The sequence below is a fragment of the Lithobates pipiens genome, unplaced genomic scaffold, assembly GCF_037356315.1.
Source record: "Lithobates pipiens isolate NorthernLeopardFrog02 unplaced genomic scaffold, aLitPip1_a1.2 Scaffold_1, whole genome shotgun sequence".
NCBI lineage: Eukaryota > Metazoa > Chordata > Amphibia > Anura > Ranidae > Lithobates > Lithobates pipiens.
Window position 1 is genome coordinate 137,832,147 of NW_027507685.1, and position 12,474 is coordinate 137,844,620.

A 12,474-nucleotide genomic window follows, 5' to 3' on the forward strand; every position below is an offset into this window, starting at 1 on the left:
GAGCAGCCTCCTGATTTTTTTATTTCAAGCCTTAGTCAAGTAGTAATGGGGAACCTTTGGGAGAGGGGTCTTGTGGATAAGCTAACAATTGTATGTAAAGTTGCCTCTGAAAACAGGTTATTTATGATTTACTAGTTTTGTTCTAGAGTTCCCCCAGTCTTATTTACATCCATCTATTCCACCCCAGGTTTCCTTGAGCAGTAGACACGCTGCCCACCAAGGAGTAGGTGTAGAAACTCAATGAGGATGCCATCTGAGTTCTACCTGCAATTGAGCCTGCCTAATTCCCCACCTACTAGTCCTAGGCTTCATTGAACCCAATCAGCAGTGGTACCAATGAGTTCTGTTGTCGGGAACATGGTGCAAAGGATTTCAATAGGACATGGCCCATCATATCCCAATGTAGGTAGGGATCAGGCAACCGGCTACACCTGTTAAATCTGAACCATTTTTGTGACCGTACTGAGTGACCATCCGGGAAGTATGAGTCACAGATGTTCCTATGTGATTCAGCAGATGCCATATATGAGGCTTCTAAGGTTTCCCTGGCCTGGCTTAGTTTCCAGAGATAATGCAATGTGAGCCCTTGACAGACTTTCACTTACCCTCGGGGATTGCTTCTAGGCTGTCAGTGTCTTGTATTTATCATTGATTCACCAGACAGATAGAGAATGTGACAATGCACTCAATCCTCTCCTGATCCTGCCTCCATATCTGCCTCACATAATTACTTTACCATTATAATTCATGTATGTATCCTAGATAATCAATTTTTATCTGCCCTGTTAGAACCTGTTCAAGTATCATGTGATGTTACTTAAGTCAAATGTATATTTTCATTGAATTTTAAAAGTCAAACCATCAAAGTACAACCCTTTTAAGAACAATGTAGGATTAAGGGTCCATTTACACTGTTGTGTTTTAACGCACTAATTTGGACACACTAAAAATGCGTGTGCTGTGGTTCCCCATGATAAAGATAATCTAAGCGGTAGTGGCAGAGGGGGTGCTGAACACAGATTTCCACAGGTTATCAAAATGTGGACAAAGTCATTACTTGAACCCAATTGTCCTGTATTCAGGGACTCACCACCAAGGATGGGGTCCACCTAGGCAGTGCCAGGACAAGGTCATCCAGCACCCAGGGCAAAGATGCCTACCTGCCTTCCTGCTAGTGCAGCTTCTGTGTGTCTGTGAACACTGCTGCTTGCTTGTTACTACAAGAGTGCTGTGCTGTCAAGAAGGAGGAGAGGGAGTAAGAACAAAGCCATGTCCCAGTTCTCTCCTCCTCTACTTGCTGCTCCCAGCACTGGGCTGACAGGAGTAGTGATGCCATTGTCACTACTCCTGTCAGCCTTGTAACAGAAGGAAAATGCCTACATCCCTACAGTAAAGCATTACGTTCAAGGCAACAACCCCTCCCACCCACCCCTTGTCCCGGCCTTGCCCTGCCCCTAGGCCTTCACCCGAGTAGAGAAATGCAAGTGCAATAGGTCAAAGGGAGTGCTAACTGAAAAAAAAAAATCCTTGGGAGTCCAACGTCTTTATTGTTCAACTGAATACAAAAAGCAGGGCAAAAGCCATCAAATGTGTTTGGGTATTGTGTGGGCTCCCGAAATGTGTTGGATATATTTTGCCAACATCGTTTTAACCAGTTGATCAATAAAGACTTTAGTCTCCTAAAGATTTTTTTGATGCTCCCTTTGCTCTATTGCATCTGGTTGATGAAAAGAGTGTCTGTTCCCATCTCAGCACTCCGGTGCCAATAGGTATAAACAAGCCTTGGTCAATGGTTGTTAGTGATATTAAACGTTTTGTTTTTTCGTATTAAAAATGATCATGTCATACTTATCTGCTCTGTGAAATGTATTGCACAGAGCAGCCCTGATCCTCTTCTTCTCTGTTCCCCACTGCAACTCCTGGCCCCTATCTGCCGAGTGCCCCCATAGCAAGCCGCTTCAATGGGGGCATTCATGCTGGCTTGCTCCTGAGCCTCCCTGTTTGTGTCTATTGACCCACCTCCCGCTTCCTCGTCATAAAATCGGATTGACAGCAGCAGGAGCCAATGTTTTCCACTGCTATCAACCTGCCCAGTGAGAAGGGAGAGAGCAGGAAAAGCAGCTGCTCTCGTGAATGCCGCTGGATCGAGTTTGGGCTCAGGGAAGTTTAGGGGGGTCTTCCGGCAGAGTGCATTACGGTAAAAAACGTTCATTCTTTACAAACACTTTAGCCTATCCACTCCAAATTCTAAATTCAAGATATTGAAAAGGCATATGAAAACGTATATGAACACACAAAGGAAACACACATTGACAGATGACAGCACACTTGCCTAGCGCAACAAAAAAAACACCTCTGCATGGATCTAAATGGGGCCCTAAAATGAAATAGGTTCTGCAGGAGGAAATGATGGAACAACAAAACTGTGGAAATAGCTAACTTTAAGAAGCAGCTCCCTCACCAACCAATCAAAATCTGTCTTGTTCAGGTCTGTCGTCATTTAGGTGAAGTATAATTGGCTTTTATGGGGTACTTTGATTATGCCCTTCAATCAATTATGCCCTTCAATCAATCAATCAATTTATGAAATAGGTTCTTTCATATCTTTCTGAGCATATTAAAATAGATCTATAATCACACTTTCATTTTATAACATCAGCATTGTAATATCAATAAAAACAATAGTTATATTTGACAATCCAATATAAGATTACTTAAAAACCCAATGTTGTATATTCTGCTTGTCTGCTGGCCAGCTCTTTCCACAACTTACTGCATGCTTTGCAGCTTCTCCTCTGCTGTTGATTTTCCATTTCTAAGGACTACATATCCCATGATACCATGCTGCCTGCAAGCAGTGCTTCCTGTACTGACTCCGCCTCTTGTAACTCCTCCCCTCAGCATCTCTGTAGTTCAGAAGACTCTGTGAAATGTGTGACGTATCAATGCCTACTCACAGGGCATAGTGACCAGGTCACAGAATCCAAGGAAGTAAATGTGTGGGATCTTCACAAAATAAGTTTACATATTTCAAGATTATTCAAAGAAATAGGAGTAGGGTGGAAATATTTAAAACACAATGTGGAATTTAATATACCGTATGATTTTACATTTTGATCATAGATAGACTTTAACAAACCAATAAATATAGCAAAAACACACTCATAACAGAGTAAACCACATTACCTTGAGAAAGGTGTCACCACATGGCTCAGATTTTTTGGACATGTTAACCTATGATCAGGGTCGGGCCGGATTAACATAGGGGCTATTGGAGTTGCAGCTCCAGGCCCCAACCTTAATATAGGCCCAGCATTGATGGACTGACCATTTGGATACTGCACTGCATGAGACGCTCCTTGTACCTCCTGCAGCAGGGGGGGATCTGAAAGTCGGGGTGATGGGTGCGGCAGGGGGGGGGGGGGTAATCACAAGCACCATCACCACGACATTCTCTCCCTATGGCTCTCCATTCCATGAAGCAGCTGAAAGCCACTCAACCTCCTTGAGAGGAAGATCGGTGCTTTTAATTGCACCCATCCCCGTACGGATCACCCCAGACTGTCCATTAGATTCCCCCTGCTCTGGGCCCCCCCTTTGTATGCAGTACTGACACCTTCCACTGCTCCATTCTCCCAAAAAAGAATTGTGAAAAAAATGTAAAAAATAAAAAAACTCCAACAAATAATAATAATAATAATAAATTAAAAAAATAATTAAAAAATGTAATAAATAATTAAAAAAATTAAGGACTCATTCACATGGGTTCTCTTGAGCATACAGTGTGAATGAGTAGTTTGTTTAACCACTTCAGCCCTGGACCATTTTGCTGGCCAAAGACCAGACCACTTTTTGCGATTCGGCACTGCGTCGCTTTAACTGACAATTGCGCGGTCATGCGACATGGCTCCCAAATAAAATTGACATCCTTTTTTCCCCACAAATAGAGATTTCTTTTGGTGGTATTTGATCTCCCCTGCGGTTTTTATTTTTTGCGCTATAAACAAAAATAGAGCGACGATTTTGGAAAAAACGCATTCTTTTTTACTTTTTGTTATAATAAATATCCCCCAAAAATATATATATATATTTTTTTCCCCTCAGTTTAGGCCGATACGTATTCTTCTACATATTTTTGGTAAAAAAAAATCGCAATAAGTGATTATTGATTGTTTGTGCAAAAGTTATAGCGTTTACAAAATAGGGGATAGTTTTATGACATTTTTATTAATAATTTTTTTTTTACTAGTAATGGCGGCGATCAGCGATTTTTATTGTGACTGCGACATTATGGCGGACACATCGGACATTTTTGACACATTTTTGGGACCATTGTCATTTATACAGCAATCACTGCTATACAAATGCAGTGATTCCTATGTAAATGACACTGGCAGTGAAGGGGTTAACCAGTGGGTGGCAGTGTAGGGGTTAAGTGTTCCTAGGGGTGTGTTACTAACTGTGGGGGGCTGGGCTTTCTTTTAGTGAACACTGATCTCTGCTCCAATCACAGAGAGCAGAGATCAACGTCACTTGTTGCTAGGCAGAACGGGGAGATGCTGTTTACAACGGCATCTCCCAGTTCAGCCGTCCCGTGAGACGATTGCGGGTATGCCCGCGGCGATCGAGTCCACGGGACACGCGACCGGACTCACGGGGGTCCCAACCGGCACGCGAGCGCGCCGGCGTACTCGCGATGGCAGGGCGGCATTTAATATTGGACGTACTTGTACGCCAATATGCCTGCCCGTGCCATTCTGCCGACGTACATCGGCATGCGCTGGTCGGGAAGTGATTAAAATATTTAATTTACTTTAATAAAAAAAAAAAAAGGTTTCATTTTATTTATTTCCATAAAAAGGCCCATCAAAATTATCAGCACCAGGCCCATGATGCTCTTAATCTGGCCCTGCCTATGATAAAGCTATCATCTGGTTTATGGAGGATTGGCTATACTGATGAATGTAAATGTAAATGTATTTTTGTTCATTGATACATATGGCGTTTAGGCATCTAAACTTTAGATTGCCAATTAAACAAGCTTCTATGCTCAAAAACTTGCCTACACTATTTTTGGCAACACAGCATTGCACAGAGCATTCACTTCTGTGCACTGTAGAGCGCTCTATCCAACTGACCCTCTTTTTTTATATTTCAGGGGTCTTCATGATACTCATTACCGCCTGACAGTGGCAGCTGGTGCTCCATTTTTGAGAGGGGCGGCAAACAAACCCCCCCCCCCCCCCCCCGCCAGGTCCACACTTACCCCATCCAGGTCCCGGCTTGGAAGCCAGGTCCCGGCTTCCCTGGCTTCTCCTCCTCCCGGCTAATCTGGTCTTAATATCCACCTCCTGTCCTGACTGGCCAAGAGAAGCCAGAAGACAATAGCATATATTGATTCGCTAATGTCACAAGTGGGTTGGTTCGGGGCGCAGTGCTCAGCCAATTAGAGCCTCAGGCTCTAATCATGTGCTTCAAAAAAAATGGAGTGACGCCATCGCAGCTCCGGCCAATCACATCGTCGGAGCACGTGAACCTGGAAGAAACACCTGGGAAGATGTCGGCCGCGTCAGCGGTGTGCGGGGGGTTTTTTTTTTGGTTTTTTTTATGAGGTTTACAACCTCTTTAACCACTTCAACCCCGGAAGATTTTACCCTCTTCCTCACCAGAGCACTTTTTACAATTTGGCACTGTGTCGCTTTAACTGGTAATTGCGCTGTCATGCGATGTTGTACCCACATGAAATTTGCGTCCTTTTTTTCCACAGCTTTCTTTTGGTGGTATTTGATCACCTTTGCGGTTTTTATTTTTGCGCTATAAACTAACACAATTTTTACTAAAAAAACTATATTTTTTACTTTTTGCTATAATAAATAGCCCCAAGAATGTTTTTAAAAAAACAAATTTCTTCATCAGTTTAGGCCAATATATATTCTTGGTAAAAACAAAAATATTGATTGGTTTGCCCAAAAGTTATAGCGTCTGAAAACTATGGGAAAGATTTATGGCATTCTTATAGCATTTTTATCATTTTTTTTTTTTACTAGTAATGGCACCAATCTGCGTTTTTTTTTATGATTGTGTGGACAGATCGGACACTTTATTTGGGACTATTGACATTTATACAGCGATTACTACTATAAAAATGCACTGATTACTGTGTAAATGTCACTGGTAGGGAAGGGGGCAATCAAGGGGTAAATGTGTGTTCCCTCTCTGTGTTCTAACTGTATGGTGATAGAACTGAGTAAGAGAGGAGACATATCATTGTTCCTACTTACTAGGAACACATGACATGTCTCCTCTCCACTGACAGCACAGGAATTTGTGTGTTTACAGACACAAATCCCCATGCACACACATCGGGTCCCCCGCCAGGCAGCGATGCCCCTTTGCCGATGTATATTGGCGTGAGTCGGTCAGCAAGTGATTAAGCCGGTGCCATAAACGCTGCCCTAGGTTTCCTGATTCGGGTTGGCTCCTTTCTTATGCAGTGTCCTATGGAGTCACCCTTGCATGCAGGGACTAGAGTTAGGTCACCCAACGCTGTGTGTATTATTAGAAACATACAGCCCTATAGCCAAGTATAGCAAGGCACTCCCTTTCTGTTTCCCTCTATTACCCCTTCCTTTGTTTAAAGTGGTTGTAAAGTCAGAAGGTTTATGCATTAAGATAAAAAACCTTCAGTGTGCAGCAGCCCCCCTAATACTTACCTGAGCCCTATCTTGATCCAGCGATGTAGCACGATTATCCGGGACTCTCCCTCCTGACTGGCTGAGACACAGCAGGTGGCGCCATTGACTTACGCTGCTGTCAATCAAAGTATGTGAGCCAGTGAGGAGAGAGGGGGTGGGGCCGGCTGCGGCTCCATGTCTGAATGGATACATGGAGCAGCTATAGCAAGCTACTTGCTGTGGGGGGGTTTCAGCAAGAGGGAGGGGCCAGGAGCACCGAAGAGGGACCCGAGAAGAAGAGCATCTGGGCTGCTCTGTGCAAAACCATTACATAGAGCAGGTAAATATAACATGTTTGTCATTTAAAAAAACAAAAAAAACAAGACTTTAATATCACTTTAACCAATTCCCATCGCGTGTATAGACATACGACGGTGGCAAGGTGGCTCTCTCATCCTGGGCGGCCGACATATGATGTCCTCGGCTTCCCGGCAGTCTAGGAGGCGTGTGGCCACCACGTCACTCGGGAGCCAATGCACGTGCCCGGCGGCCGCGATGTCTGACAGGCACCTGCGATTGCTCGTCACAGAGCAGGGACCTGGATCTGTGTCTGTGTGTGTAAACACACAGATCCACATCCTGTCAGGGAAGAGGAGACTGATTGTATATAGGGACACCGATTGGTCACCTCCCCCAGTCAGTCCCCTCCCCCCACAGCTAGAATCATTCCCTAGGTAACACATTTAACCCCTTGATCGCCCCCTAGTGTTAACCCCTTTCCTGCCAGTGACATTTATACAGTGATCAGTGCATTTTTATAGCACTGATCGCTGTATAATTGTCAATGGTCCCAAAAATGTGTCAAAAGTGTCCAATTTGTCTGCTGCAATATCGCAGTCCCGATAAAAATCACAGATCACCGCCATTACTAGTAAAAAAAAGTGCCATAAATCTATCCCCTATTTTGTAGGCGCTATAACTTTTGTGCAAACCAATCAATATATGCTTACTGCAATTTTTTTTAACCAAAAATATATATCAGCCTAAAGTGAGGAAGAAATTATTACTATTTTTTTAAATTGGGATATTTATTATAGTAAAAAATATTTTAAAAAACATATATTTCCAAAACTGGCGCCCCTTTTTTTTTATAGCGCAAAAAATAAGGACCACAGAGGTGATCAAATACCACCAAAAGAAAGCTCTATTTGTGGCAAAAAAAATTATCAAAATTTCATATGGGTACAGTGTTGCATGACCATGCAATTGTCGTTCAAAATGTTACTGTATTAAGTTGACAATGCTGTGTTCCTGCCTCCCAAATGTCTTCCTCCAGGCTACTTTAAAGTGGTTGTAAACCCTTACAACACACTTTGACCTACAGGTAAGCCTAGATTAAGGCTTACCTGTAGGTCCAAGAAATATCTCCTAAACCTACACGGTTTAGGAGATATTTGCCGAAAGGCAGGCACCGCTGTCTACGGCGCATGCGCCGTAGACAGCGGCGCGCAGGCGCACTGAGTGCGGCACCCGTCAACGGCGATATGCCGCATGTGACGGCTCCCGTGCACATGCGCGGGAGTGACGTCATCGCGGCTTCGCTTCGCCGAATGACAGCGGCGGAGCAGCGAGACCCACCGAGAAGATGCGCCGGACTACAGGGGACAGCGGTGACATCGCTGGCTCCTGTGTCAGGTAAGTGATGCATAGTAGTCCATTATGCTTTACCTTTGCAGGGAATGAAAGAAGAAGTAAACTCATCAGGGTTTACTTCCTTTTTAACACTGCAGCGCCCGGCCGTTATCGCTAAAGCGACGCTCATTTTGGTGGCGCTTTTTCAGCCACTAGCAGACGCTTTTAACCCCAGCACCCGAAGAAGGGATTAAAAGCGCCCGTGTTGCGGCACTTCTTAATCGCTTTTCAGGCGCTTTGGAAGCGCTGCCCATTAATTTCAATGGGCAGGGTTGGTGTAGGAACGCTGTATTTAGCGCTCCCAAACCGCCCAGAAGATGCTGCTTGCAGGACTTTTCCTAACGTCCCGCAAGCACACCGCTCCAGTGTGAAAAGTCACACTGAAATTAAGGGGAGGCGGTTTTCAGGCGTTATATAGAGGTTATTTCTAGCGCTAAAACACCTGAAAATGTCACCTTGTCACACGGGCTTCTAATGCTGGCTGTATTAACACACATAATGCAAGCATGGTCCACTGTTGTTGTTATCTGGAAACCTGCCCTGAATAATGCCATGCATTCATCGCCAGGGTACATGTAGACCAGAAGTGGCTGTAAAGTGGGTGCAGTAGATTAGCAGCACTAAGATGCAACAATAGACAAAGAAGAGTGAATTTTTTATATATTTTTTTGGTTTATGACACATAGAGCTTTGGAAAACGAAATACCATTCAGTCTGGGGTTGTATTTATTTTAAGGCTCCATTTTTTCAGATTTAATTTGCAATGAATAAGCCTCCCCATGAACAAAAAAACGCACGGAAGAAGTGCAAGCTAAAACAAAATGCATAGTGCTTTGTTAAGCATGTTAGCATGGTGCATTTGGATGCTATTAGGAATTAATGGCACTGCTGCATGCCAGCAAAACGAATGCTTGTTGCTGAAACGCATGCGATTGTCCCATATCGCATAAATGTGACCCTAGTCTAAGGGCTGGTTAACACTGGAAAGTGCACATTCCCGTGCGGCCCTGCGCAGTCTTGCGCATTCTAGTGTTGACGTCCCATTAATTTCAATGGGCTGCCAAATGTACGGAAACACAGAGAAAGTAGTGCACTACTATTTCAAGTCGCTCTGCAGAAAACCGCATGGTACTGGGGCTCCATGTGGCTTGGTGGCCGCACACGTGTTGTGTTTGCCAGATGCGTTTGGAGTGACATTAACAATTAACTGACATCCGCATCTGTCAAGGATAGTGCATTGACGTGTGGTGCACGGAATGTATTTTTTTTTTTTTTTACACTTAGAGGACTTCATTCAATATTTTCTAATCCTGCAAGGCTCCATTCACACTAATGCATTTTTGTTCATGCTTTTTGCAGAAAGCAGGTCATTTTTTTAACATGGGTTCCTATGGAATACATTCACATCAATGCACTTTTGTGCCTCTGCATTTTCGGAAAGGGTCAGGGACTTTTTTAAATGCAAAACTGTGCTTTTTTGGTTCATTAGACTTCAATGGAGAAGCTGCAGAAAAGCATGTAGTGCGTTTTTACCACAATTTTGACGCAATTTGCTTTTTTTTAAATCTGCCCAACAACAAATTAAAAAAAAAAAAAGCATAAAAAACGCAAATCGTGGCCATAGTAAAATCATAGTAAAATCGGAAAGCACAGCAAAAACGCTCAAAAGCAACATGCATAGATGTGAATCAAGTCTTATGCCCCTTACACACGAGGGGAATTTCCGTCGGAAAAATCTTCAATGGGTTTTCCGACGGAATTCCGCTCAAGCTTGGCTTGCTTACACACGGTCACACAAAAGTTTGCTGAACTTTCGACCGTCAAGAACGCGGTGATGTACAAGACTACGACGAGGCGAGAAAATGAAGTTCAATGCTTTTGAGCATGCATCAAATTGTTTCCGAGCATGCGTAGGAATTTTGCGTGTCAGAATTGGTACAGACGATCAGAATTTTTCCGACCGAAAAATTGAGAACATGCTCTCAATCTTTTTCTGGCAGGAATTTGGCCAGCAAAAGTCTGATGGAGCATACACACGGTCGCATTTTTCGACCAAAAGCTCTCGTCGGTCTTTTGCTGGCCGAATTTCCGATCGCGTGTACGGGGCTTAAGGCTAATTTCCCACTGATCCATTTTTGCAGCATTTTTATCGTGTTAAAAAAGCAACTAAAACACAAAATACTTTGGGGCTCGTCACACCACTGCACTGCAAGTGAGGTGCGTTTTTTGAAATGACTGCACCAAAAACGCAGGTCCCTATTGAAATGTATTTATTTATTTTATTTAAAGAGGAATTTCCCTTAAAAAAAAATTAAAAGTCAACAGCTACAAATACTGCAGCTGCTGACTTTTAATAATCGGACACTTACCTGTCCCAGGGTCCAGCAATGCAGGGGAACGAAGCCCCGCTCTTCCCCCCTCCTCTCGGCGGCGCCGGCATTGCAACTAAAGCCACAGCCGGGCACCCACTGCACATGCGCGAGCGGCGCAGTGTGCCGTGATTGGCCACGCAGTCATCTGGGACCTGTCACGTGTCCCTGATGACTGACAGGAGGGAGAGGGCAGAGCTGAGCCCTTCCTGCACTGAGGGGAAGTGACATCAGGAGCCCAGGCACTGAAGGAGGCAGACTACGAGGGACCCCCTAGCAACAGGCATTTAGAGGTTAAAAAAAAAATCCACATTTTTTTAAATAATTTTTTTAGGAATTTTAAGCATTTTTTTTTTTTTTTTTGTGTGTGTGTGTGGAACACCACTTTAAGGTACTTATATAGCGCCGTCAATTTATGCAGCGCTTTACATATACATTGTACATTCACATCAGTCCCGACCCTCAAGGAGCTTACAACCTAAGGTCCCTAACACACATTCATACATTCTAGGGCCAATTTAGAAAGGATCCGATAAATAGAAAACATGGAAAAATGCATCAAAAATACACCTGTGTTGCATTTTTTGAGTCATATGTCCAAGCTTCACAGGTGCATGCTGTTTAACAGACACATAAGAAACGCACTGGAAATGAATCAAAAACGCATATGCGTTTTACCACCTTTTTTCAGCAGAGCAGTGTCAAAGCAGCCTAAGCTTTCACGTCACCGTCTCATGATTTTTGTTATTAATACGTTAATCACATTGATTTTTGTAGTTCATTCCTTTTTGGTCAAATAATTTCGACTGCGCCCAATCTACACCAGGCTTCTGATTTTTATTTAAAGCTGCAAGTAGAGACACAAATGTCCTCCAAAAAAAGAATGCTGTCGGTGGATTTAAACTCCCCGCTGCCTAAGCAAAACTGAAATATCAGTTCTGGGTGGAGTTGACCTTTAAAAAGGATTAGAAGACCCCCCCCCCCCCCCCATTCGCTCCATACCTTATCGCATACAGTCATGTCCCTACCCCGGTAATGCTAAGGACTGGCGTCAATTCCACCCAGTGACCTATATCATCAGTGCAGTACACCTGTCTGGCCATGAAGAAGGACAGAGGCAGACAGGCTGCTATATATATATATATATATATATATATATATATATATATATATATATATATATATGTGTATGTATATATATATATATATATATATATATATATATATATATATACATATACATGGATTGCAGTCAGCAGCCTTGTATACATCCAGTGTCTATTAATAATACAGACACACAGCAACATCCAGGCTCAGAGTGACAGCCTTCTTTGCAGCGCTGGGATTTGGGACCCTTGGGGTGTTCATACAAGGGAGGGGTAGGGTGGTTTAAAGCCGTAAATGGCTGGTTTATTGAAGAAAGGAGGAGGTGGAGGGGGACATTTGATACAGGCAATTAAACGGGGCACTCCCTAGTGCCTGCCCTTTGCAAACTGTCGATCCAGCTGCCAGTGTTTGCATGCAATAAAAAAAAAAAAACATTTTTTGCACATAAAATGTGACAGGCGTTGCGCTGTAGAGGGTGAATGCGGTGCATTGTGTTTGTGGAATTTAGATTCTGAAGTGTAGTCCAAATTGGAAAGAGCAAATCTCCTTGTGCATCTCGGCCATTGGATTGTGCAGATGTGCTGCTGTCATTGGCTAGCAAGAGACTCTCTTCTTCCCCCTCCTCCCATCTC